We start from the raw sequence: 27251 nt of genomic DNA, 5'->3' as shown, positions 1-27251 counted from the left end.
ATGCCTTAGGCCATCACTGGACAGGAACCAAAACAGCAAAGTGGGGACAAAGGTAGCAAAACTATAAAACTTGGAGGGATTGCAGGCACAATGTATTAGATATGTTTAAAAGATCAGGTAGGACTAGGCAGCTGGTCCAGAATTAGAATTGTATTGAATTGAAAGTTGAGTTGACATCACAATGTGCTAGATCAGAGGCTGAGTTGACCCTTCAAGTAATGCACTGGGGGGGGGGGGAGGTAGGAGAGAGACTAGAATCAAGGTCTGTGTACAGCCTGATATTCTATGGCTTTTTTGACACTGTGGGATTGGTTGTGACTAATTGATTAGCTAGACTAAATGACCAATAGTTATATACCACTTGCTTGTTTGACCATTCGTATCTTAGGGAGATATGCTGCACTAACAAGTCAATGAATAATAATTCACCAGCAGTTTGAAACCCTGGAAACGTATCACTGCTGGCATCCACTGAATGGGAAATGCAGCTTTTAGGCTGCACCATGACATCTGTAACTGTAATAAAAGTCCTAATGACTTCTTGGGCCTCACAATGACCTTTTGGGCCACACAATTTAAGGGCTAATGAATGTTCCTGCCTGTGTCATCCTGCTGCATGAGTAGCCAATCGCCCAATGGCTGGCTGCCCAATCAGGCTGCATCTCCTGCCCCTAACCATCACGTCCAATAAATTCACTCACTTTGCCTCAGACTGCTGACTTAGCTGGGATGCCTGCAGTGAGTTGCCAGGGTTGCATGGGGGCCCTTTGGGTTGGGCTGGTCTAATCTATTCTCCTCACATCATCCTCCATGTAGTTCAAATCCATTACTGTAGGTCTTATCCTCTGCTGCCAACAGGAATCTTTCCCTGCCCTCCTCTAAGTGACAACCTTTCAAAGACAGTAATCATGTCTCCTCTAAAACTCCTCTTCTCCAGGCTAAATATTTCCCAAGTCCCTCAACCTTTCCTCATAGAGCTTTGCCCCAGCCATCAGATCATTCTCATAGCTTTCCTCTGAACCCTCTCAATTTTGTCCATGTCCTTTCTGTAGTGACACCAACAGTACTCCAGGAGGGTTTGACCAATGGTATACAGTGTGACATCTTGTGATTTTGATGTAACACCTCTGTTGACTCAGCCCAAGACTGCATTTGCCTTCTTTACCATCGCTCATGTTTAGCTTACAGCCCACAAGTACTCCAAGATCACATTCACACACACTGCTACTCAGAAGTGTATCTCCCATCCAGTATGCATGCTACTCATTTTTTGTGACCCAGATGTAGAACTCTACACTTCTCTTTATTGAATTACATTCTCATTTGCCCAATTTTCCTGCATGTTCAGATCTCATTGACGACAGATCTCTCTGTCTTCTGTGGTGTTCAGTACTCCTCCCAATTTGGTGTCATTCGCAAATTTAATAAGGAATCCCTCTAGGTCCTTGCCCAGATCATTGATAAAAAAGTACTGGACCCAGTACCGAGTCCTGTGTCACTCTGCTGCTCACCTGCCTCCACTCTGATAAAATACCACTGAAAGCCACACTTTGGGTGCAATTTTATAGCCCTATTCACCTAACCATCTCAAAATCCAGTCTATAGTGCTCCAGTTTACCCACCTTGTCAAAAGCCTTGTCAAAACCTTGTCAAAAGCCTTGTCAAAAGCCTTGTCAAAAACCTTGTCAAAAGCCTTACTGAAATCTAGATAAAAGCCTTACTGAAATCTAGATAAACAACATCCACTGGGTTTCCACAATGTAATAAGCCCATCACTTGGTCAAAGAAGGAAACCAGATTGATCTGACAGGACCTGCTGGAGACAAATCCATACTGACTTTCCCAGATCAACAAATTGTTCTCCAGATTATTGCAGATCACCCCCTTTAAAATCTGCTCCATTATCTTCCCTGCAATTGAGGTTAGACTCACTTGCCTATAGTTTCCCAGGTCATCTCTCCTCCCTTTTTTTTTGAAGCTTGGGATAATAATTGCACTCCAGTCTTCTGGAACTTCTCAAGTCCTGCAAGAGGTCCTAAAGATGATAGACAAGCGTTCTGCAAAGTCTCCAGAATGTTCCTTGAGTACTCTTGTGTGCACACCATCTGGCCCAGGAGATTTGAACTCATCCAGTGCTACCAAGTGCCTCTTGACAACCTCTCTGTCCATGTCAACCTGCCACCCAGACACTATGCCATCCCTTGATGTGTCCATATTCTTCTTGGAAAACACAGAGGCAAAATAGGTATGAAGCCTTTCTGCTTTCTCTCTGTTCTCTGACAAGAGTTTCTCTATCTTCACCCAAAAGTCTCAATCTGCCAATGGATAATAACTGAACCAGCAAAAACCAGCAAAAACTGAAAGACCTATTTTAGAACCTATTTTAAGAAAGTGATGAAACTCTATAATGTACTTCATCACAGAAATCTATATGTCTTTCTTTCCCATTTTGAAGAACGGGTTTTCATCCTGGGTCAGAAAGACCATTTTATGTGTCGTATTGTTTTGAGATGAAAATACCATTAAAAATTTATAGAATTTCCAAATAAAACTAGAGCTGTCATAAGTTTAGTAACATTCATTTAATTTCCATTTGAATCCTCTTTCCACATTGCTAGTTAAGTAAACTACAGCATGACTAGAACTAATTTGCATTCCTCAAACTAAACTGGGGAGGGGGGAATAGCCTCATCTGTTTTGTTTACATTTTTCATGCTTGATGATACTATGTGAACATAAATGTCTTTTGAACACTGGGCACTCTCAGAAGTGTTACTAGCAGAGAAGAGATACTGCTGCAGATATCTTTTTTAGACAATCGCAGCAAAAGCAAAGGCAGGATGTTATGCCTGGATATGATGTTATCTTGTTTCCCCACCAGGTTCTCTATTCTTTCCCCTCGGCATGTTCAGTTGCTTCCTCTTTCCTCCTGAACAAAAAATGTTGGCTAAGCTCTGAAAACTAGTTAAGATGTGGAAAGACACACTATGTTATACTATATCAGACACTCTAAGTGGTGAGAGCAAGCTTTGGAGTTTTACGGAGAATTTCACCAAACAGATGTTGCTGTTTAGAAAAGAAACTTTTCTATTCTTGATTTAGTCTACAGTCTACAAAATATTTATTCGCTGAGGCCCTTTAAGGTAAGAGTTTGAACTCTGGATCCAATATTTTGACATTTATATGTTCTATGAGGGAAATTAGTTCTTTTGCTACTTTTCTGAAATAGAGGAAGATACATATTTATGTGAATGCTGCATCAGACTTCCCTAAACCACCACTGAGTATTAAAATCAGATGTTATATGTGTTTTGGGAAATCTGGAAGCACAGGCAACATACAGGAAAATAATCTCTTATTTAGTGTTAATAACATTTCCAGTAATTTCTCATAATAAACTTTTCAGATTGATTGTAACCACATTAAGCCAAGAGGAAAGATGGGCTATAGGGATAGGCACAAGTCAGCTTATAAACAAAAGTTCATCTTGAATTTTCACTGGTTCGTGGTTCACAAAGCAACGTTTGCAAACTGAAGAGCAAGCATGAACTTCCACGAATTTTAAGACAGCTCATGGCAGTTTGCAGAGAGCAGATAGCAAGGATTAAATGGCTCTGAAAAGCGGTGAGGGTGATGATTCCGATATGAAAAGGTTTAATTTGCAAACCAACATATTGGTTTGTGGTTCTGCCATGAACCACAAACCAAACCACAATGATGCACTTTGAGTCCATTCCAGGTGGGATACACATTAAAAAAATTATCAGTGCCTCATTACTGAGTCTTCCAAAATTTTCTCAGATACAAGAAGAGGTTTCATTTGCCTTCTTCAATGAAGTAAACAAGATCTTAATAACAGTATCCGGATAGGTACATTGTAGACTCTGCTCTGTCTCACACATACCACTTCAGGGACTGTTTACATCAATACTGGGAAGAAAAAAATGTGAATCACTAGGCTCTACAATGAAAACAACGGCGTGAAAATAAAGCATTTTTGTGCACCAAACAATTTCTTCCTGTGGGACACGATTTTCTTGCCTCCCTCTTCCTGCTGTCATTCAAAATGCCCCCCAATATTACTCCTAAGGGATAGGAGACCACTTGGGCCAAGATTTCAGGGAACACTGAGAGCTGTGGGCAGCTGAAACCAGTTAAAAGAGCAGGGAAGATCATGTTATTTGTACTGTTTTTTTTCTCCAGTTCCATGTAAACCAGTGGTCCCCAACCCCCGGTCCGGGGACCGGTACCGGTCCGTAGATCAGTTGGTACCCGGCCGCGGCTCCTCCTCGCCCTCCTACGCGGTTGCTGCCCTGCCACTCTGCTGCTGGCTCACTTTGGTGCTCTCCATGGTTGGGGCTCCCCCTCGGCGTGGCACTGCACAGCTGTGGCTGGCAGCACCCCCAGTGGGTGGTGGGAAGTCAGGGATGCCGGTGGGAAAGCAAATGGAGCAGGGGCTCAGGTGGCGGCAGCGACGTTCCTCGGCAAAAGACTACTCCCCCCTGGGCCTCAGTAACATTGTCAAGTGTTGACTGGTCCCCGGTGATAAAAAGGTTGGGGACCACTGATGTAAACTGCCCTGAGCCTCAGGGGAGGTATATAAATTGAATGAATGAATGAATGAATGAATGAATGAATGAATGAATGTAAACAGCCCCTTCATTTACATATGATGAGCAGTCTTGTAAATGCATGAAGATCCCCTCCCCCATATTCTCCCACTGCCACTTTCCTGGGTCACAGTGTGCCAAATGGGAATCTCCCCCTTCCCATTATTTCTTCCGCTGAGCATGAAATGAGGCTTTGCTAGCAAAGATAAGAGAAAAGGCTGCATTTTTAAATTGCAGTAGGGTTGTTAATCACCAGGTGGAGCCTGAAGACCCCCAAAATTACAAATAATCACCAGACTGGTGATATCACTTTCCCTGGAGAAAATGGCATTTTTATTTATATATAATCTGGCTTTTATATCTCCCTCCCCCACAAGCATGCTCAGAGCAGTTTAGATAATAAGCAATAACATATCATAATATTAAAATTTAATAAACACATTAAAAACATAATGATATCCAATACAAATCCCCCATTCCCTCCAGAAGTACCATTCTGGCCGAGCAATATATGCCCCCATAGGAAAAAGAAGAAACAGAGGTAAACATGGAGAGAGCAGGAAGGTCGACTTAGCAGTTAGGCTGCTATCAACTCAACCATAGGCCTGGCAGAAGAGCACCATTTGACAGGATTTGTGAAACTTTGACAGGGCCCAGATCTCAGCTGGCAGCTCATTCCACCAGGCTGGAGCTCAAGCCAAGGATCACCAGCAGGTTTCTATTCACTGAGCATAATGCTCTCTGGGGAACATGCTTTGGAGAATAGGCTCTATAGTATTATCCCTGAGTAATGTCCCTTCCCCACCTTTCCCAGGCTTCATCTCCCAAATCTCCAGGCATTTCCCAACATGAGGTTGGCAACCCTAGCAAGTATGTGCTATTAACATATGGTAACATACCATATGTTAATTGTATCTCTTCCTGTTTTCTGTAAACTGCCATGAGCCCCAAAATAATTAAATAAATAAATAAATAAATAAATAAATAAATAAATAAATAAATAAATAAATAAATAAATAAAACACATTTTCCCTTCACAAATGCAGTTTGCCTGGCATGTAGGAGAAGGGTGGCCTTTTTGTTTCATGAGGAGGAAGGGAATTTGGAGAGGTTCCCCTCTATACATACAGAGGTTAACTCCCCCTTCCCACACTGAACTCAGTTAAAAGAGATGGCAAAATTGCTGCCAACACCATTTCATTATCACCATTTTCCAGAGATTTTGAAATGCTGTGGTGCCTTGATCCACTGTAGGCTTGTGGTGCAGATATATTTCCCTCCACCCTAAATATTTTCAAGGGCCAAAACAGATGCATAGACATCAGCACATGCTGTGAAATGGTTAAGAATCTACTTATGAGAGGCAGAAGACAGAGAGTACTGCAGCTGTCACCGACTTTGATTCCAACCATCTTTAAACACTGTGCACCCAGGATAAAATAGACCAAAAAGAGCTTCTATCTTAATGTGCTGCAGATCAGTGGAATCCATGACTGGCATGACCTAGCAAGCTAAGGTGGGAAAATGATTGTATCATGTGTTTCAGAGCACAGCCAAATCAACTACTTTATGCAGGAAGCAAAGTTCAAAGGAAAAGCCCAGGAAGGAGTTATAAGGAAGGAAAGAGCCTCTGTCACTCATTGACAAAGCCTGGGAATGAGGTGGAAGAAGGGAAGGAGAATCTCCCCATCATTGACTAAGCTTGTGACAGGGGTCAGAAGAGGAAAAGAAGCATCTCCCACTCACTGGCAAAACTGGAGCGAAGGGGAATCTCTCTCACATTGGCAAAGCCTGGGAGGGAGGAGATGGGAAGGAAATGCCTTATCTCATTGACAGAGGACTTATGACAAATTTAAGAAACCCTAGGGCTGATTGGAGAGGCATGACAAAGAATCATAGAATCATAGAGTTGGAAGAGGCCATGCAGGCCATCTAGTCCAACCCCCTGCTCAACGCAGGATTAGCCCAAAGCATCCTAAGCATCCAAGAAAAGTGTGCATCCAACCTTTGCTTGAAGACTGCCAGTGAGGGGGAGCTCACCACCTCCTTAGGCAGCCTATTCCACTGCTGAACTACTCTGACTGTGAAAATTTTTTCCCTGATATCTAGCCTATATCATTGTACTTGTAGTTTAAACCCATTACTGCGTGTCCTCTCCTCTGCAACCAACGGAAACAGCATCCTGCCCTCCTCCAAGTGACAACCTTTCAAATACTTAAAGAGGGCTATCATGCCCCCTCTCAACCTCCTTTTCTCCAGGCGGAACATTCCCAAGTCCCTCAACCTATCTTCATAGGGCTTGGTCCCTTGGCCCCAGATCATCTTCGTCACTCTCCTCTGTACCCTTTCAATTTTATCTACGTCCTTCTTGAAGTGAGGCCTCCAGAACTGCACACAGTACTCCAGGTGTGGTCTGACCAGTGCCGTATACAATGGGACTATGACATCTTGTGATTTTGATGTGATGCCCTTGTTGATACAGCCCAAAATGGCATTTGCCTTTTTTACCGCTGCATCGCACTGCCTGCTCATGTTTAGTTTACAATCCACAAGTACCCCAAGGTCTCGTTCACACACAGTGTTACCTTGAAGCGTATCCCCCATCCAGTAGGTATGCTTTTCATTTTTCTGACCCAGATGCAGAACTTTACACTTATCTTTATTAAATTGCATCTTGTTCTCATTTGCCCATTTTTCCATTGTGTTCAGATCTCATTGAACTCTGTCTCTATCTTCCGGAGTATTTGCCAGTCCTCCCAATTTGGTGTCATCTGCAAACTTGATGAGTAGTCCCTCCTACCTGGGGTCATCATCATTTGTATACTGCTGTGGCTTGCCATTAAGGATGTCCAGGGTTGCTGTGCAAAGGCAGACAATGGCAAACTTTCTCTTCAGATCTCTTGCCTTGAAAACCCTATGGGGTCATTATAACACACCTATGCCTTGACACTGCCTTCCAAAACCACAGTCAAGTCTGATTGGGGCCTTTCTGACTCTGTTCTACTACGCCTATGATGGATACAATCATGATATTTCAGCAGCAACGTCTGCCCAATTATTCTAGATGTCTTTACTTTTACTTGTGAAAAAGTTCTGTGCACAGGGAAGATCTATGTATGGAAAGCCCTCACACAGAATTAGATTCCTGGCAGCTCATGGAATATTTTAACTCTTATCATAGAATCATAGAGTTGGAAGGGGCCATGCAGGCTATCTAGTCCAACCCCTTGCTCAACGCAGGATCAGCCCAAAGCATCCTAAAGCATCCAAGAAAAGTGTATATCCAACCTTTGCTTGAAGACTGCCAGTGAGGGGGAGCTCACCACCTCCTTAGGCAGCCTATTCCACTGCTGAACTACTCTGACTGTGAAATTTTTTTCCAGATATCTAGCCAAATCCTTGTACTTGTAGTTTAAACCCATTACTGTGCATCCTTTCCTCTGCAGCCAACGGAAACAGCATCCTGCCCTCCTCCTCTTAAACTCATACTAGTTTGAATAGGATGAGGCTTTGATGTTTGGCAACCTTCTTGTTAATTGTGTTATTTAACATCTTCTGTAAGTCATGTTTTACTTGGATTAACCAAGCGATGGCCTTCGGCCATGTGTAATAATATCTACCTACCTACCTGAAGTAGACTTTGAAAACTGTTAAAGATGTGCTGGCCCATCACTGAGTACTTAATTTTGTTTACTGAAACAAGTGTGCAATAGCTTACCAGTTATTTATTAGTAGGTAACTGACTGATGAAATGAAAAATAATGAAATCTCAACAAAAAATTCTTTAATCAGCAGGCAGCTTTACATATAATGAAGAAGTACTAAAGGTGAGAGACAAAGATCATTCACATAAATTGAATGATAACAGAGATCCCAAGATTTTGTCTGACTTTATCTAAGAAGAGGAAAGCTCAATTACTCCCATTTCAGAAACTGGCCAACAAAGGGTAACAGCCCTCCCCTATGTTAGCTCCTTTATATGGAATTAATAGTTTCAAAATGCACAATACAGCAACACATTACTTGGTTGTGTACAGTACAGAATGTTTCAACAGACTCAAATCTACCTCTGGAGCTGTTGGTTATCAGAATAAGCATCTATTAAATTTACAGTAAGTATTAAATCAGCAACAAATTCACAGAATCTCACAGCAAAATCTGTCTACCTCACTCTCTGAAGATTTCTACATCGGAACAACCTTGTGTGGCCCCCCATTGATGATGCAGCCACTAATATAGTGATGTGGCAATGAGGTTTTCCCAGATGGCAGATTTCCCCACATTTTCCTGACTGGGTCCCCTATAGCAGCCTTCCCCCTCCCATTGGTGTTTTTTTTTCTTCCAAAAAATAAAAAGCACATTACATATCTTATAGGGCTATGGGTTTGGGGGGATTTCTGTGAATAATTCTCTAGCCAACATTCTGAGGAAATATCCCATTCCCCATGCATCTCTGTGATGAGTTAGAGATTTACTTCTGAAAAAAAGAGAGCTGGGAATTAAGTTAATTCAAATTGCCATTGTTTATACAAGCCCTTCAGTGGCAAGTTGGGAAACAGTGCCACAGAGAACTGAGGAGGGTTCAATGGAACTGATATTGGCAAGAATAAGAAGATCAAGAAGAAGAAGAAGAAGAGTTGGTTCTTATATGCCGCTTTTCCCTACCCGAAGGAGTCTCAAAGCGGCTTACAGTCGCCTTCCCATTCCTCTCCCCACAACAGACACCCTGTGGGGTGGGTGAGGCTGAGAGAGCCCTGATATCACTGCTCGGTCAGAACAGTTTTATCAGTGCTGTGGCAAGCCCAAGGTCACCCAGCTGGCTGCATGTGGGGGAGCGCAGAATCGAACCTGGCATGCCAGATTAGAAGTCCACACTCCTAACCACTACACCAAACTGGCTCTCGCCATCAAGACTCGCCATCAAGCCTCGCCATCTGAGATTTCTAGGATATTTCCCAAAACATTGCAACAAAACAGGTTTGAGAAAGATCACAGGAAGGAAGGGTTAACCCAGAAGGTACACCATCAAAAGCACCCAAGCCAATGCAAACAACCTGTGTGTGTGACTTCTGTCTCTTCCAGCATTAGGACTGTGCTTCCTTTTCTCCAAGGTATTCACCTGCCTCTACCCCCACTAGACAGTAAACCAAAGTCTTGTTGAGCATGTGCACAAGCCCATTTCCTGGCCCACAAGGCCCATCAAAGAAATAGCACCTGTTCAGTCACATTACACTTCCCATTGCAGTGTAGTGTAGTGATCAGAGACAAGCCCTGCAACAATAAATTTTAAAGACTAACATCAGCCACATCCAGGTAGTCTGTACTTCTGGTTAATTGGTCATAAAGTAACGTGCACACATGGCATTCACCCCATGGACAGTTTTATGGCCCTTAATGAATTTTAAATCAACTTTGTAATTTACAGACTAGCTAAAAAGACAATGAAGCGGCTGGCTGTGTCAAAGAGCTCATGCGGATGATGGCCTTCCTTGTCTTCAAACAACCCACTGTTTGTCACAAATTCTTGTGAGAGGATCTAGAGAGCCTTGCAAGCAAACTGTACCACATGGGAGGGGGGGTGCAGCAAGGAGGAACAATCAACTAAACCCAATGGCCCTCTTCTACAGAGGCAACCAATGAGCTGAAGGAGGGAAAGGCAATTTTATTTGATTCCACTTCTTTACTGCCGCATCCCTACCATTCGGTATCACATTTTGCTTGTTTTTCTCCAATCTTCAAAGAGGACGTTTGGAACTAACAGCGGGCTGTTTGAGGATGGGGGGAGGCAGGGAAAGTATTGCCCCAGCAATGCTTTCTCTGAAGTCCTACAGTGCAGCCAACCCAGATTATTTTCTAAATACATTAAGCGATAGTAATGACTGTAGCTCAGACAGAAACATGTACCAAAGACATCACAATATACAACTGAAGCTTCTCATTGCACCTATTTTATAATATTGGTTTGTTTAATAATTTTTGTGCCACTTTCTCTGAGTCCTGTTCAAATATTCTGAAAATGCTTATAACTATACATGGTCAGTCTTTTAGACTCTTCTTACCTTTGTATTGATGGTCAGAGATGGAAGTGAATAGTGGTCCTAAGCAAGACTATTTGGTTCATTAATCCAGTTTAAAAGGCTCTTTAGAATCTTCTGCTCCTGTATCAGGAAACAAAATTTAATAAAAAAAACATTTAAGCATGTAAAGTAGAATCTTCCCATTTTTTGAATACCAAAACAATTTATGTGACTATGTTCAGGATGATACAAAGACAGCACAAGAAAAAATTATCTTGCAGATTCCACTTCTTTAATTACATTTTATATATAAATATACATCATTGAATACAAAATGTACACATAGTGGGTCTATTACGAAGGATGCAGATGATTAGACACATTTCGCATTCCACTTAAAATAAATATACTTATCCATCTATGGATGTATATTTTACTAAAATCATATATATATTACCAAAAAAAAAAGGTCAGCTTATATGCACACATATTTCAAACTCATGGACTGATTTCTGTACTAATTTTGCACTTCAGTTTCTGTACCCAAACAAAAAACTAGTAAAACAAAAAATAATATTTAAGACTGAACCACTGTTTGATATTATTATTGTTGTTGTTGTTGTTGTTGTTGTTGTTGTTGTTGTTATTCAATTTATTTCCCGCCACTCCCTACAGGTGGGTAACAAAAGTCTTAAAATCCCCTATTAAACCCCCCGGTTAAAAGACTATAAAAATACCCAACACGGCGGAAAATACCACTCTCCCCTACCTGAATATGGGAATAATCTTAAATTTTTGCAAACACACATTCCCTCCTTTCCATGTGCATTGGTGGTCAAGCAACAATTTCCAAACAGGCAGAAATCATAGTCTGGCATCTCATACAAACTGGAAAACAATGGTTTGTGCTCCATTCCAAGACTGCAGACCTTAAGCATCTTTGGGAGGAAAAGCAGTCTAAAAATACAACAAATACATACCTAAATAAACTATCAGTATGCTTTGTAATCCTGGTTTGAAGGTTAGATTCAACTCCTATTTTACAGTTTGCATTAAATTGGAAATCACAAACTGACTCACATTCCCAAGCAAAAAGGGGGAAAGGAAAGCACAGAGAGTCTGCACTGAAATCCATGTAAGAAACAGCCCTAACTGCAAGACAAGGATCTGAGTAGGATATACACAGGATGCCCATTCACAAGTATATGCTAGGAGTTCCTTCCCTGGCAAAAGAAAAAATTCAGTCCACAAAGAAAGGACAGTGTAAGCCAGCCTTTCTCAACTTTTTTACCATTGAGAAACCCCTGAAACATTCTTCAGGATTCAAGAAACCCCAAAAGTGGCATGATCAAGCAGAATATGGTTGGGAAGCAGAGCTGTGGATACCCCCTCCCAGAGCCCCTCCCCCTTCCCACCTGTTCCAGGACCATAATTGGCCATTTGGGAAGGGGGGCCATCAAGAAAGCCCAGGGTTTCACAAAACCCTGGCTGAGAATGCCTGGTTTAACCTCAGCTACCAGCTAGCAGATCAGAAGCTCTGGGAGCTTGTGCTTCCCTTAAGCAGTAATACATAATATAATACTGAATCAGACCACTGGTCCCATTAAGATCAATCTTTACTCAGATTGGCAGTAGTTTTCAAGGGTCTCAGCTGGAGGTTTTTTATATCATCTTCCTTTCAGCTAGAGATACTGGGGATTGAACATCAGACCTCCTACATATGAAGCAGATGCTCTACCACTGAGCCACAGCCCTTTTCCAAACAACAGCAACTGAACAACAATTATTAGTTGGCCTCTGGGTGGCTGCCAAAGGCCAAGGGCTATTTGAGGGCTGTTTGTGGACTATTCCAAGGAAGGTTGGGGAGACTTTTCCCTTCTCTTGATCTATTTTAAAAATATAAAATTGTAAAGAAAGCTGCACAGAGTGGGGATAGGAAGGATATAAATATAAATAAACATAACTATAAAAGATGTGCGATTTCCACAAACCACGTAACATTAGTAATATATAAGTGCATATTGCAAATTACAACATAAGACAAAGGCTTGGATCATTGCACAGTTCTGCAGAGATAAGAAGTTGATTTTCATTAACAATGGGGGGGACACTATTTAGCCATTGCCAAGTGACATATATGCTGCTGAGAATCCGAATTCCCTCGTTTTGTATGCTTATCTTACTGCTGCCTGTTTTTGAAATGGATTTGGGAGGGGAAAATTTACATTTTTGCATCACATTAATTTCCTTTCAAGAATCTGCTGCCACATGTTCTGAATTTTTATCTGCAATGCTTCCAAACTCACAAGCCTCAAAATACATTTTCAGGATTGCTATTACAATTTTTCATGACTCTTTCATATTCCAAGTATGTTCTTGAATGGCGTATAGTGGTTTTAACGTTGGAGGGTGGGGTTTTCCTCAATTCTTCAAAATCCACACGACTGCTTGTTGATCATCCCCTGTAACACATACACTCACTGGACTTAACTATTCATATGGATAGCCATGTTGGGCTGACGTGGCAGAACAAAGTTTGAGTACAGTGGCACCTTTGAGACCAACAAAGTTTAACTGCAGGTATAAACTTTCATGTGTATGCACACTTCATTGGATATATATATTTGAATAGCTTCTGCCCAGGATAACAGCAACTTTCTAGGAAATAATCTCACATAACTTGCATAATATCTATCAAATTAGCATGTCCTTTATTTCTTATAGGATGGTTCCTCTCTTTAGAAACAATTCTGCAAGAGATTTACAGTGTAATCCTACGCATATTTACACAGAAAAAAGTCCTGCTTGAATGCTTAAGTTGCACCAAAAAACAATCTCATATGTCTTGGATGGAGAATTTTGGATCATGTTTGGGCTCTGTAGAAATAGGCCACTCCTTAATTTTCAGGAACGTAATCTGAATTGCAACCTGTTTTAGTACAGAGGTATGAGGAAGAGACCAATAGATGTCATTTGCACCTGTTTCACTTGTAGAAACTAAGCCAATTTTAAAGATGTCAAAAGGTGCTACTAAATTTACACTGTCAATGACTTTTATGCATATTGCCCAAATAGTAAATTCTAAGGTAAACAGAGAGGAAAGGTCTAGAAATACCTTTTGCCTGCACATTGAAGTAGTACAAAAAGAATTGTGTCTGAAGATTTGTATAACTACATAGAGCTCATGATATGCATTTAAGTATACCAAATTCCTAGTATTCATACAATGTGCTTGTGTATTCATAACATATCAAAGTGGTGTGTGAGTCATCAGAAGCTATGGGTTGAAAGTGAGATAAGGAAAAGGGAAGGGGGATGAATACTGTCAATGCAAGAGAAGAAGTTATTATTTGGGACATGCAAACACAGATGGAATTTGAAGTGGAAACTTCTTCAGACACCGAATGGATATGAGAATCACACCTTTGGAATACTAGAAAATCAATATGAGTTACAATCTCAGTTACCCCTGGCCCAAGAGATGTTCACCTGGTCTCGACAAGGGCCAGGGCCTCTTTGGTCCTGGCCCTGACCTGGTGGAATGAGCTCCTGGGAGACCTGGGGGTCTGTCAGAACTATCACAATTCTGCAGGGCCTGCAGAACTGAGCTCTTCTGCCATGTCTTTGGTTGAGACCAGGGCAGGTAAGATCTATGGCTCCTTCCCAAGCTGACCATGACATCCGGAGCTTGGAGTGCTGTGGGGGGGGGAGGGGGGATTTTATCACCACCAATGTGCGTTGGATTGGATTCTTATGTTGTAAGGGTGGGGTTAATTGGTATTTTATTGTGAAATGTTGTTCTCCACCATGTGCAATTTGCAGGAGTGATGAGCTAAAACATAAAGGTTCTGGTTATTACCTTCAAGGCCATACGCGGTCAGGGCCCAGTGTACCTGAGGGACCGCCTCCCCGCCTATGCCCCCAAAAGAGCTCTACGCTCTACTGCCTCCAATCAGCTAAGGATCCCTGGCCCTAAAGAAGTCCGTCTGGTCTCGACCAGGGCCAGAGCATTCTCTGTTCTGGCCCCTACCTGGTGGAACGAGCTCCCAGAAGAGATCAGGGCCCTGACGGAGCTTAAACAGTTCCGCAGGGCCTGCAAAAAGGAGCTCCTCCACCAGGCATTTGGCTGAGACCAGACGTAATCAACAGCGACCAAGGGCCCCTGCTCCCCCCCCACCCCCCCCTCAGAATTCAATAAATAAACCACCCCCCTCAGAATCCCATCAATAAGCCCTGGACCTGTTTGTAGTACTATATTGTTATACCGTTATATTGTGCTGTTATTTTGGTTACAATTATTAGTTATCAGTTATACATGTTACAGACTGTTTTATGTATTGTTCTCTGTTATGATGTAAACCGCCCTGAGCCTCCGGGGAGGGCGGTATATAAGTATGATAAATAAATAAATAAATAAATAAATAAATAAATAAATAAATAAATAAGTAAATAAATAAGTAAATAAATAAACAGACAAACAGACAAACAAACAAACAAACAAACAAAATAAACCAGTAGGAGAAAAATTGGAAATAGGTCAACAGCCTATATCAATTTGCACACCCAATAGACAATCCCATAGCCCAGGGGTAGTCAAACTGCGGCCCTGCAGATGTAAATGGACTACAATTCCCATAAGCCCCTGCCAGCATTCGCTGGAGGGCCGCAGTTTGACTACCCCTGCCATAGCCTATACCTCCTGATCCTGAATCTCCAGAAATTGTAAATGATTGCATTCAGGTACACAATCAGGCATACGGTAACATGAAATAGAAAACACAGGTAGCATTAGAAGAACAAGCCTGGAGGATGCTTTTACCTCTACTTCTATTCCTTGCACTGCTTAGACATGAATCATTTCCACTTTTCTGGTGAGCCACAGCTTATTGTTGTGTCTGAACCACAAACTATGTGCCCCCCTTTTTCCCTTCCAAACCAGGATTAAGCTGTGGTTTGGAATCCCGGTCTACAGGGAAGAGACAAAACCATAGTCTATGGTTCAAACATAACATCAAGATTCAATTCTGAGCTGGAGTGAAAGAAAAGATGGAAGTGAATGTACAAGCCTGCAAGTCTATGGGGGGGGGGGTGTTTGCTGTTATGTGTAAATTATGCCAGTGTATATTGACTACTATGCATATTATCAGACATGGGTCATGAACATTTAAAGGGCAGTTTCTGCCAGTGTTGAAGTTTTCTACATGGCATCTTATTCTCATGATTGGCTTCCCCACAGACCACTATGAGCAAATTTAGGTTATGCACATTTTGTAAAAAAATAGTATAAAATTGCCTTTTATAAGATTTACTTTAACCACAAACAATGGACTTAGAATAGCATCAGAGAATCTGGAATTCAAAACTTGAGACACATCAACCACAACGTATGATCTAGAGCATTACAGGGTACTTTTGGTCCACACACATATTTCTGTCTCCTGTCCTTTATTTATTGAAATATGAACATTCCAAATTCCTCCCCAACCTTACATGACACATCCCTTTCACTCTTCTTCCTAACCTCTTGAGATCAACAGACGTCACCATGAATTTATAAGATGGTCTTATGAGGCCTTTTCCTGATTTCCTCCACAATATTAAATTAGGATAAATACGCAGACCTTGTGAAATGGATTAAACAGAAGTTCTCCACAAGATCTGAGCCTTCGGGGAGGGCGGTATATAAATCTAAATAAATAAATAAATAAAATAAATAAACAATCCCACAAAATGTAGATGTGGCTTAATAGGAATATAGCACCCCTATCAGAAGACTAGAGCACACTGGTAGCCCATCTGAAATTAAAGGCTTATGCACCTTTTTCTCTCTAATCCCTCCCCTCACTGTTTGCCATCTACAATAAAAACAAGCAGAGAAATGTGTTACTAACCAGAATGTAAACAGTGGTCTATACAGACATTTGAGTATGCAAGAAGCCATATGTTCTGGCTACAGACCCTTACATTTTATCACTTTGTTATGTAATTTAAAAAAAAAACTGATTTTGTACAGATGCAAAGAAACATGTACAGCATATAGCAGAACCCAAGAGATTGTGTACATCAGGGTTGTACCATGTTAGGAAGTGGTGGTATAGTTTAAAAAACAAAAGCCACAAGAATAATAGGGTTTTATACCCCACTTTTCTTTAATGTAAAGAATACCAAAGTGTACATATCAAAGAATACAATCACATTATCTCCTCTCTGCTACAGGTACTTTGTTATGTAGAGCAGTGGACTCCAACCCCCGGTCTGAAGACCGGGACCGGTTCGTGGATCAGTCAGTACCGGGTCACAGCTCCTCCTTGTCCTCATCCCCAGCTGCTGCCTAGGGGCTGCCCTGCTAATCTGCCACCGGCTCACCTTTGGTGCTCTCCAGTGGCTGCCATGGTTGGGGCTTCCCCTCAGCGTGGCACTGCACAGCTGCTGCTGGCAGCGCCCCTCAGCGGGCAACAGGAAGTCAGGGGCGCCAGTGGGAAAGCAAGTGGAGCAGGGGCTCAGGCGGTGGCGGCAACATCCCTCTGCAAAAGACCACACACACACACACACACACACACACACACCGAGCCTCAGTAAAATTGTCAAGCGTTGACCAGTTCCCGTGATAAAAAGGTTGGGGACCACTGATATAGAGAATTCTGAGGGTTCTGTAACTGTCCCCAGGTCACCAGCAAGCTTCAAACAGAGGAGTAGGGAATCAAATCCAGTTCTTCAGCTTCAAGTCTGCCACTCCAAAGTACTACACCAGTACACTGGTTCTCAACAAACAAAAGATATAGATGATGCTCAAGCCCGGAATATGACATCTTGTATTTAATGAATATGTACATTTCAGAAGCATGCTTCTCATAATTGAGTATTATTCAGGTAACAGATTAAAGGATTACTCAACACTCAGTGTATTCCAGCCTTTCTCAACTTTGTTACTGTTGAGAAACTCCTGAAACATTCTTCAGGCTTCAAGACGTGGCCCAGAAGTAGGACAATCATGCAGAATATGGTTGCTAAGCATAGCTGTGTACACGCCCACCTAGTGCTTCTTCCCTGCTCACCCCTTCCAGGGCCTATTCTGGACACAATAGATAATGCACTTTCAATGCACTTTAGAAGTAGATTATCCTGTTCTGCACAGGAAAATCCAGGTGCCAAAGCACAATGAAAGTGCATTATCCTATGTGCAGAATGGGCCCAGGCCCATCATTGGCCGTTTTGGGAGGAACAATGGCTTGACAGCGTAATAATAGCACCACTTGGACTAATATTCTATATATTATACTGTTTACTGGAGGGGGGGGGTCAACCTTGATGAGACTGATGGCAAGTCAGGTCCAAAGCCATTACTATGGTGTTGATTAATAGAAGCATCAGGCCGCAAGAACCCCTCTATGGCTGAAAGAGCTATTCGGGTTATGAGAAGAAAGCTGAAAATAAGCTCTGATGGATGCAGGCCAAGAAGAAATCCCTGCAGGTCCAATTTTAATGAAATTGGGAGAGGGGTGGTAGTGGTGGAGACTACGTGATCTTTAAATAATTCCTTCCCTCCAGCTGAGACTTATGATCCTGGCCTGGGCAGGTAGCCAAACTCGAGATAATTTCTATGTTTCATGTTAAAATCAGAGTCCAGTAGCACCTTTAAGACCAACAAAGATTTATTCAGGGCGTGAGCTTTTGAGTTCAAGCACTCTTCATCAGGAGATATTCCAGACAATCGGACGAAGTCTGAGGAAGAGTGCCTGCACTCGAAAGCTCACACCCTGAATAAATCTTTGTTGGTCTTAAAGGTGCTACTGGACTCTGATTTTATTGCGCTACTTCAGACCAATATGGCTACCCATTTGAATCTATGTTTCATGTAGTAAGGCTAAAGTAAAATGCCAGTATTTTTGACCAGTTCCATGGTCAAATTAAGCACTAAGAGTGGCACTATAAGCAATAATGCTTAATTTCTTTCTTTTTGTTATCTGATATATTTTAAAAGGTATACAAACTTTGGTTCTGGGCCCAACAAAACAACCAGAATTTTTAATTGAGTACTGAGAGGGGTTACTTGGATTTTGGAGTAAAATGTTAACCTTGTTCTTTTTGAACATTCAGTAGAACAAGGAAGAGCAATGCAACAGGATGACCATATCTGTTCAAAAAAGAGCTATACCAACCAGTTTGGAAAATCTTCAACCTTTTCAGGCTCAGTTCCCCATGTTAACTTTGCCAGGGCATTCATCATTTAAAAGGTGCTTGAAGCAATCTATAAAATGCCTCTGCTAAAATCATTGCTTTCTCTGGTTGCCCTGAATGAACTTAAGTTTTTCTTACAAAAACTTTGCTTCTTGTCTTTGCCACTTTCTACAGAGGTTTCAACCCCTAGGCCTTAGTATCCACTGATGTACTTTTGGATGAATAGAAATCTGAAAAATCCTCCTAGTGTAATATATACCAGACATGCCACCCTTTTGCATTCAGCAAAGTAAATATCAGAGTATATCTAAGAGAGATTAAGACATAGGATAGGTGATATACAGGAGATATTCCAGACAATCTTGGTCACTGTACAGAGTATACTAGCCTTTGACACCACCGGGAGAGAGTTTTTCTCCAAACTCAGATGTTTCTCATTACTGTTGACGTGAAAATGCTTCAAAAAATGGTATCTCCATGTTAAATTTTCTCCATCTTTTCCTATTCTATGTTATAAACAGCTTTGTGATATCATGCATATTTCCCCACCCACAGACAACAATGTGGAATGGGAGCAGGGAAATGCAGTGATATGTCTAAGGCAATTATCTCAACTTATTAAAAGGGAAGTTAGACAGAGAACTCTTTATAAGGGTGCTGTTTTCACTCATAATTCCTCCTGGAAATACTTCTTTGAGTATTCTGCATCCTCTACCTGCTTTTACTCAACAAACCTGCAGCCAAGGAGAACGGATTCAGAAAACAAACAAGGTTCAAGACAAAGCATTAAACTTTTTAGTAAAAATATTTATTGAGTCATTCTAATAATCCAGCATATAAAAAACTTTGTAAACATACTTTAAATATGGCATATTTTACTATCAGGACATTGACTACATTAACCAAGGAAGAATCCAACATTCCAGTTGTCATTCACCTGGTTGTAGACTAAGAACTGGTGATCATTCTATTTCATTCCATTCCATTCCACAGAATCTGGTGCTACTTAAGTCTGCCTACTCTTTTCCCAACATGAGTTAATCATACAGACCATTATCATCTCATCATATTCTGTATCTCTCAACAGAAGTAGATTTAATGAACAATTATCACATTATTATGAGAGCAATCAGGGTTTATTGAAATTAATGGGCTATAGACTACACCTGGGCACTTCAATCATACAAATCCACAGTAGCTTGAGTAGTAAAAACAGTTGCCAAAGAGTGCAACAGGAAAGATAAGGGCAAAGCACTGATAAAACAGTACGGGGGGGGGGGGGGATCTACTGTCACGTGAGCCCTTGTGTCTGTGTTCAGGACATCCTGTTTGCTGCTTTGCTTGTGTAATGGTTCCTTGGATCCATGTGAGCCGTTCACAGAGTCCAGCTCAAAATAGAAAATTCCATTCACATTGATTTGTGTACCAATTCAGCCATTATCTTGATTCCTGCATCATCACAGTAAAATAAAATATTTAACTGAAAGCAAAACTTTTGACCAGATGGTTCGAAGTGTGTCAAATGCAAATCTCCTACAAAACACCCTATAAATAAACACTTTTCTGTATGTCCACAGCAACACTATCATCGTGCTGCAAATAAAACCAGTTCTTTTATTCTAGCCAGGAGCTAAATTACAAAGTGCACATCCTCCAAACCACAAACTTCAGTGCAAATAGCAATTTAGACACCACCAGCTGGGATTCATGCCGTAGCTAGCCAGGCTTGGTGCGCACATACAGCAGGATGGCAGATGCTCTGCCCACAAGTAAAAAGGAAGGAGGAGCAGGATCAGATAAAAGAAACAAAAGGAAAGGCAAAGCTTCAAGCTGGTACCCCAGCATGAATTACTAAAGCACATAAATGTGTAAGGTAATGTCAGAATATTAACATGTCACCTAAGGCCAGACATTATTTACCAATTTGCTTCAGCAATTTCTGTTCAATCAATCTTCATATTTTATATATGTTAGTAATTTGTAATGCTTTTATTGACAGCAGGCAACTTACATGTAGAAATAAGTCATTAAGTCATCATTAAGGAGATGTGAGTTCAAAGCTTTGACCTGACTCCTAGGTGTAAACTGCACGGAGCTTTTATTCCAATCCCAGATCGATTCAGTCCTTGCCCTCTACACAGAATGTGATTTCTGTTTTGATTTTGGGCGATTTAAATTTTCCTTCTGCAACAAGAAGGATTGATTCGGAGTGACCCTACCTTTATTGTGTGATATCTTAGAGTGCTCAATATTTTAAAAATCGAATTGAGAAAGCAGGCTGTTTTGAATCTGGGCTTTACTCTGTGGTAGAGAACTCCTGACTGGCCAAAACTGCTCATGTGACAAGCTTGCCTTAAAGAAGAAGCCCCTAATTTCTCTCAACTTCTGTCTGTCTTGGATTTTTTTCGCTCTCCTCTGCCTTCTTCGATCCTCTCTCCCCATGCCACCCCCCCCCCAAGAAAAGAAAGAGGCTCCCTGCTTGGCTCCTCTCTCCCCCCATTCAAGAAAAGAAAGAAAAAGGCTTGGCTCCCCCCACCCTTCTGAACTACCCTAACCATGTGCAGAACACTTTTCTGTTTCAATGGGGAGGGGGAAAGGAAGACCCGAGTTCAAATCAATCTGAATTCAACAGGATTGACAATGGAATAAACAAAGTAAGTGCAGACTCTGCCCTAAAGCAGCCTCCAATCTACAGCCCAATTGAGCTCATCAGCATTCATTTTTCTGGTTCATGCAGAATCCTTACACATGTATGAAACCTCCTGCTTCTATGCATAAGGATCTGTAGATTGGATCACTGGCCCAAAATTAGATATAAATAGGGGAGCTCAGAATCAGCCCATCAAGGAACTACACTGGCCAGAGTTTTCGACATGCTCCATGCCTGTTTACAGCTTCTATAGTTAGGCACAGATGTTTTATGGGTACTACTAGGAGGAAAGTGCCTGTTGCTTTTCCTTAGGTAGGATCATGGGACAGTGTATACTCACCATGGGTATCTTATGCCCCATAGAGATATTTACACCCCACGGTTTGAGAAACAAGGTGCTTTGTTTATTAATTTATTTGCATAATGTGTATAAAGCCTTGTTACTGAATCATTTATTTATTTATAAATTTGATGGTTTTGTATGGTATCTGTACTATGAGTACTGGTCTATGACCGTCAATAAATAACTTTGACATGTGCGCGTGTGTTTACCAAGTCCAGTAATACCATAAAGTCCACCAACATTTTCCAGGGCATAAGTTTTCATGAGCTAAAGCTCACTTTGACCCATTATGCATGGTGGCTGCTACGTCAGGCAGCTGCTGTGCCATTGTGGCAGGGCAGGATGCCCCGCTGTTCTACGTATACGCACAGGAGCGGGGCGTACGGGGCTACCCCGGTGTACCCCGGTGTAGCATGCGCAAACGTGCTTTGGCCAGGAAGCCCGGGACGCTACCGGGCAGGATAACTGGCAGCGTCTGGGGGGAGGTGGGAAGGAGACAGGGGGAGTGGGGAGGCTGGGCTCCCTCCACACGCTATGGTGGGGGCATGGGGATACTCCTGCCAGCTCTGTGGCTCCACAGAGCCCGCAGGGGCATGTGGTGTCCCTACAGGGACACTGTAGATCATGGCCAGGCAGGCCAAAAGGCCTGGCGTTGGCAATTATGCACAGTGCCGGCCCGCCCCAGCCCCTGCAGGTGCCCGCAGTATCCAGGAAACCGCAGAAGTTCCCGTGTTTCCATAACATGGGCTTTCTGTAGTTCTGGGCTGGGCCATGCCCATGCTGGCGGCAGGGGCTTGCATAACCGGGGATTTTCCCCTGTGCCCTAACGCTGCCAGCACGGGCATTCTGGCCCATGCATAATGGGTCCTTGTCAGAACAAGTGATAATGACGATCGACTAGCCCTTATATTCATGGGAGGAATATGGAAGGGAGGTTACAAAGAAGAGTCAGTTAAAGTCAGTATGCAGAGGTACACTAGAAAATGTAATCAGTTTGAGTAGAGGAAAAAAGATATGAAGAGAGGTGATTCAGGGGGTAGCTGTGTCAGTCTGCAGTCAAAGAGCTAGATTTGAATACAGTAGCACCTTATAAACCAACAAGATTTGGGAAGTATAAGTTTTCAAGAGTCAAAGTTCACTTCAACAGATAACATGCACAGAGATGGGAAGTACAGAAATATGATGGGATAGATAAGAACCTTATACCTTTATTTAGCCCTGGGGAAATCCATTTCCATGAACTTATTAATTAATTCTAATTCAGCAATGTCACCTTAATCCCCTTTTGAAGCTGTTCTATAGAAATAGTGCCATTCTTAGGTCAGCTTTGGAATGCCTCCGAAAAATTCCAACACATTTCACTTCTGACCTAAGAGCGATATTTCTCCTACAGAGGTACCTGGGGGGAAATGTTGGTCTTTAAGATGCTACTGGACTCTAATTCTGTTCTACTACTACAAACTAACACAACTATCTGAAACTAATGAGAACTGTTAATTTCTAAGGAAAAAAAAACAAAATCCTACTAATATTGCAGGGTGGTTTTATAGTTAATTGCTTTAGTTTAAGCACTAAAAGTTATGTGACCATATGTAACAGGATATTAAGGAAGACTCTAACTATTCCTCTAGATAAAACTTGTTTTTAAGGAAATTCAACTAATCATGTGTGGATCATTGACTACATGGTGCCAGGCCTGTAGGGTGCCATAACTTCAGACTCTTGCTTTGCCTGCAGACTGGGGCTGCCAATAATTTACATATTGAATTTTGAAAGTTTAAACTCTTGAATCACACTTTGGCTAAATACCTTTAATGTTTGCATTACTTTTGTGGCCAAGGACTCAGACCAAGTTCTTTCACGTCACCGACTAACTAGTCCTTTTAACTGGAGATGCTAGGGATTGAACTTGGAATCTTCTGAATTCCAAATAGATGCTTTACCACTGAGCCACACCCCTTAAATCAGTAACATATATATAGAGGGAAAAGGCACTCCGTTCAAGATATCCAAGTAAGGTTCTAGCATAAAGATCTGACAAGGCAACACAGAAGTAGGCAAGTTACATCCTCCTTAGAAACATACAGGTATTTTCCCTTTTGCTTGCAACACAATCTTCATGCAATTCTTGGAACTTCTGCCATCATCAGCACCTAAAGTACAGCAAATAGCTTTAGGAAGAGCTCAACTAGCTCTTCTAAACTACTATTTGCAATAAATCCAAACCCCCTGAACCCAACAAGAGGGCCTTGGATAGTCTGTTCCCTCCTCTGTTTCTTTCTCTTAAAAAAAACTGAAGTGGGTCAACAGAATAGTTTGCTGACACATAATTGAGCTCTGCTTCAAAAGCTAAGCACATCTGGCCCAGTACATGGCCTACATATGTCTGGTAAGCTATGCTGTGAAATGTGTTGAAAACATTTTAAAATCTGCTGTTTGTTCATTTTCCCCCTTGCTATCTTCCCCTGCCCAAAGTCCTACAGCCAAGTCTGTCTCAGGCAACTGACAGTTGGCCGCCTTGTCCTCCAACAGCAGTTGGAAGGAGGGAGAAGTACAGCAACAGGCAGTTGTTGGAGTACATGGATTCTCTAATAAGCTTTGGTCAAGACGTGAATTAAAAATAAACCTCAAAGGACACTGTGCTTTGAACATCCCTTTAACATGCATCATTATACTCACTTGGTGTTAATGGGATTTAGTCTAAGGTCGGTTTATATAGCATTTTCTCTTAAGGGAAAAAATCCTAGCATCTGTTAACAGTTAAAAAGGAGTAATAATTTTGCAAATTTTTATTGCTAACAATGTAAAACTCTTGATATTTTCTATTTTCCTATTTCTTATCCTGTTTTAGGCCTTTAGTACATAAATTGCTCTTTTTTGGCCAATAGGATGTCAACTAAAATACATGTCCAGATGCACAGCATTCAAATCTAATACATCTAACAATTTACTAGGGATAATTAGGTGGGTTCCAGCTGGGGCATTGCCAAGATCAAAGGGATGTGCTAATCTGCTCATGAGTAATGGCAGCCATGAAACCATGTAATGGAAGCAACAACAACAAATCTTCCACAGAAACATAAATTTAATGATAGGGTCATATAAATTGAATTGAAGAACATCACAGAAGGAACATCAGATGAACAAGGAACATCATGACCTTTTATAGGCTACTCCTGAGTGCTTAATGAGGTACAGCCATTCTCCTTGGGGAGCCCTTGAGTAGGGAACTGACTTTACTTCTACATTTGGGAGTGCCCAACTTTTTTCCCCCCTGTGTTTAAGAAGCTCGGGGGAAAGAAGGCTATCTTATAAATTACTGCACTAGAAAAATAAGCAAAGTATGAGAGTGCAACATTATAGTGGTCTGTGTTGTATCAACATGCTTGAATGGGACAGCAGTGTCATCATTGTAGCAGGAGCTATAAATATTACTGTGCTGTACATTGGTGCAATGCATAGATATGAGGCATGATAGAAAGGAAATGAAGTATGGATTGTTTTGAGTCTTCTTCACATTGGTTTGGAGTCAATAGTGCATGTACACAGCACTTTATAAAGCACTGAAAGCAAGGAAGTTGGGCAGAATAAAGGAATAGACTGAATTCCTTTTCTGTTGTCTCTCCTCATTGTTAGGATTTCAACTGTGTACTACATATAATCCAAATGTAAACTGCATCCAAGTGGACAGTTATGTGTGCAATGTCCAGTTATGCTGATTCCCTATCCATCTAAGGATTTGCCTGCATATAACTCATACCTGAATTAGTTCTATGCAACAGCAGCCAATCCTGATTCCACACACATCTTCTACCTATCGTGATGTCATATCTACTGCCTTTAGGTGCATTTCAGAGAGGCAAGGAATCACTCCACTACTGTTGGAAGAGCTGCATGTTAAAAATAATGCACATATCAGATTTTAAAAATTATTTACACCTACAAGTGGGCTCCCTATAGACACAATGCATGTAAGATGAAGTAGCAAAGCTTCAGAATAGATTAGTTACTGAAGCACAATGTAGCAGAAGGAATCTACAGCTTTTTGCAAACCAGATCAATTCATTCATACTCCATATTTATTACACCTTAACCTTTATGGGGAAACTTTTCTAACCAATGTCCTATAAATGTAACCTAGACATAGAATATAATTGTATTTATATAAATTATATATATTCATTATACAGTCAAAATAAGGAAGCAACAGCCCAGTTTCACTGATGTAGTTTTTCACGTGCAAACTACTTGGCATGCCTCTTGATACAGATAACTATACAGCACAAAGTTATGAGCAGGATTTAGGATTGGTGCATTAGATTCCTATCTGCATTTAATTAACACAGAACTCTGTTGAGATGACAAACATAGATTAACAAATAAATATTCACATGTGAAGCAAACCTGGCCAGATTCACCCTGCTCTCCTACAGGAAGCAAGAATCTGACATGCCAAGATCAGATTTAATGAGTCAATTATTTCACCTTTGGAGAACCTTAGAATGAAGTTTCTCCATTTATGTTTCCCCCATCATTTCTTCATCAAATTGCTCCACACTTTTACTAAGCCGATTTGGCTACATGAATCCATGCCATAGTTACTTGAGGACTAGAATCTTATAATACACTCTACATAGGTCTACCCTTGAAGTCAACTGAGAAACTCCAGTTGGCAGAGAATGATGCAGCCTAGTCAGGAGCTAGGCTCCTGCAGTCACTCTATTGGTTCAATTCAAGGCACTGGTAATCACATGCAAAGACTTTCACAGCCTTGGATCCATCCATCTACAGCAGTGGTCCCCAACCTGCGGGCCGCGACCCGGTGGCGGGCCGCGAAGGCCATGGCGCCGGGCTGCGGCTCCCTCTCACTGCCCCCCCCGCAGTAAAAAACTTCCCAGGCCGCAAGCTTGCGGCCCGGGAAGCTTCTTACTGCGGGAGGGCAGGGAGAGGGAATCAGGGTTGGGCCGCGCATCGGGCCGTGCATTGGTCCGCGATTCGGCCGCACATGGCGCATTTGCACATGCGCTATGCGCGGGCGTGGCCCGATGCCCTGCCGGTCCCCAGCCTCAGAAAGGTTGGGGACCACTGATCTACAGGACTGCCTCTCCTGCTATACACTGCCATGACAAAGTTGTTTATCTAGGCAAAGCATTCTGAAGATGTCACCTGATACAAAAGGAACTCTCTGTGGGTGGCTCAAACCTTGAAGAATGGGCTGCCTGTGGAGGTCAGGAGGGCTGTCATGCTTGTCTCATTCCACAGACTGTAGGATATAATTGTTCAGGAAGACATTTTTATAAAAGTAAGTGACCTGAGCTATAATGGAATAATTCAGGACAATGCCTTTATGAAGAGAACAGAAATGCAATTAATTCCACTACATATGGTATATAGTGCCTTGCTTTTACTGTATTATACTTTTGTAATCCTATTATCTGAAATGTTTATGGTGC

At 41.7% G+C, this 27251-nt stretch overlaps 1 protein-coding gene across 8 annotated transcripts in view; it reads right to left on the bottom strand.

The window, feature by feature from the left end:
• The window catches only part of HIVEP2 (HIVEP zinc finger 2), a 201382-nt gene that overhangs the window by 47694 nt on the left and 126437 nt on the right, over positions 1–27251 (bottom strand). For all 8 annotated transcript variants that reach the window (XM_077351108.1, XM_077351139.1, XM_077351140.1 and 5 more), the window contains one exon: positions 10670–10768. The gene's annotated coding sequence lies outside the window, so the exon portion shown is untranslated. The remainder of the gene's footprint in view (positions 1–10669; positions 10769–27251) is intronic.

The sequence above is a fragment of the Paroedura picta genome, chromosome 1 (assembly GCF_049243985.1).
Source record: "Paroedura picta isolate Pp20150507F chromosome 1, Ppicta_v3.0, whole genome shotgun sequence".
In the NCBI taxonomy this organism is placed as follows: Eukaryota; Metazoa; Chordata; class Lepidosauria; order Squamata; family Gekkonidae; genus Paroedura; species Paroedura picta.
This window is presented reverse-complemented; position numbering and strand designations above follow the sequence as displayed.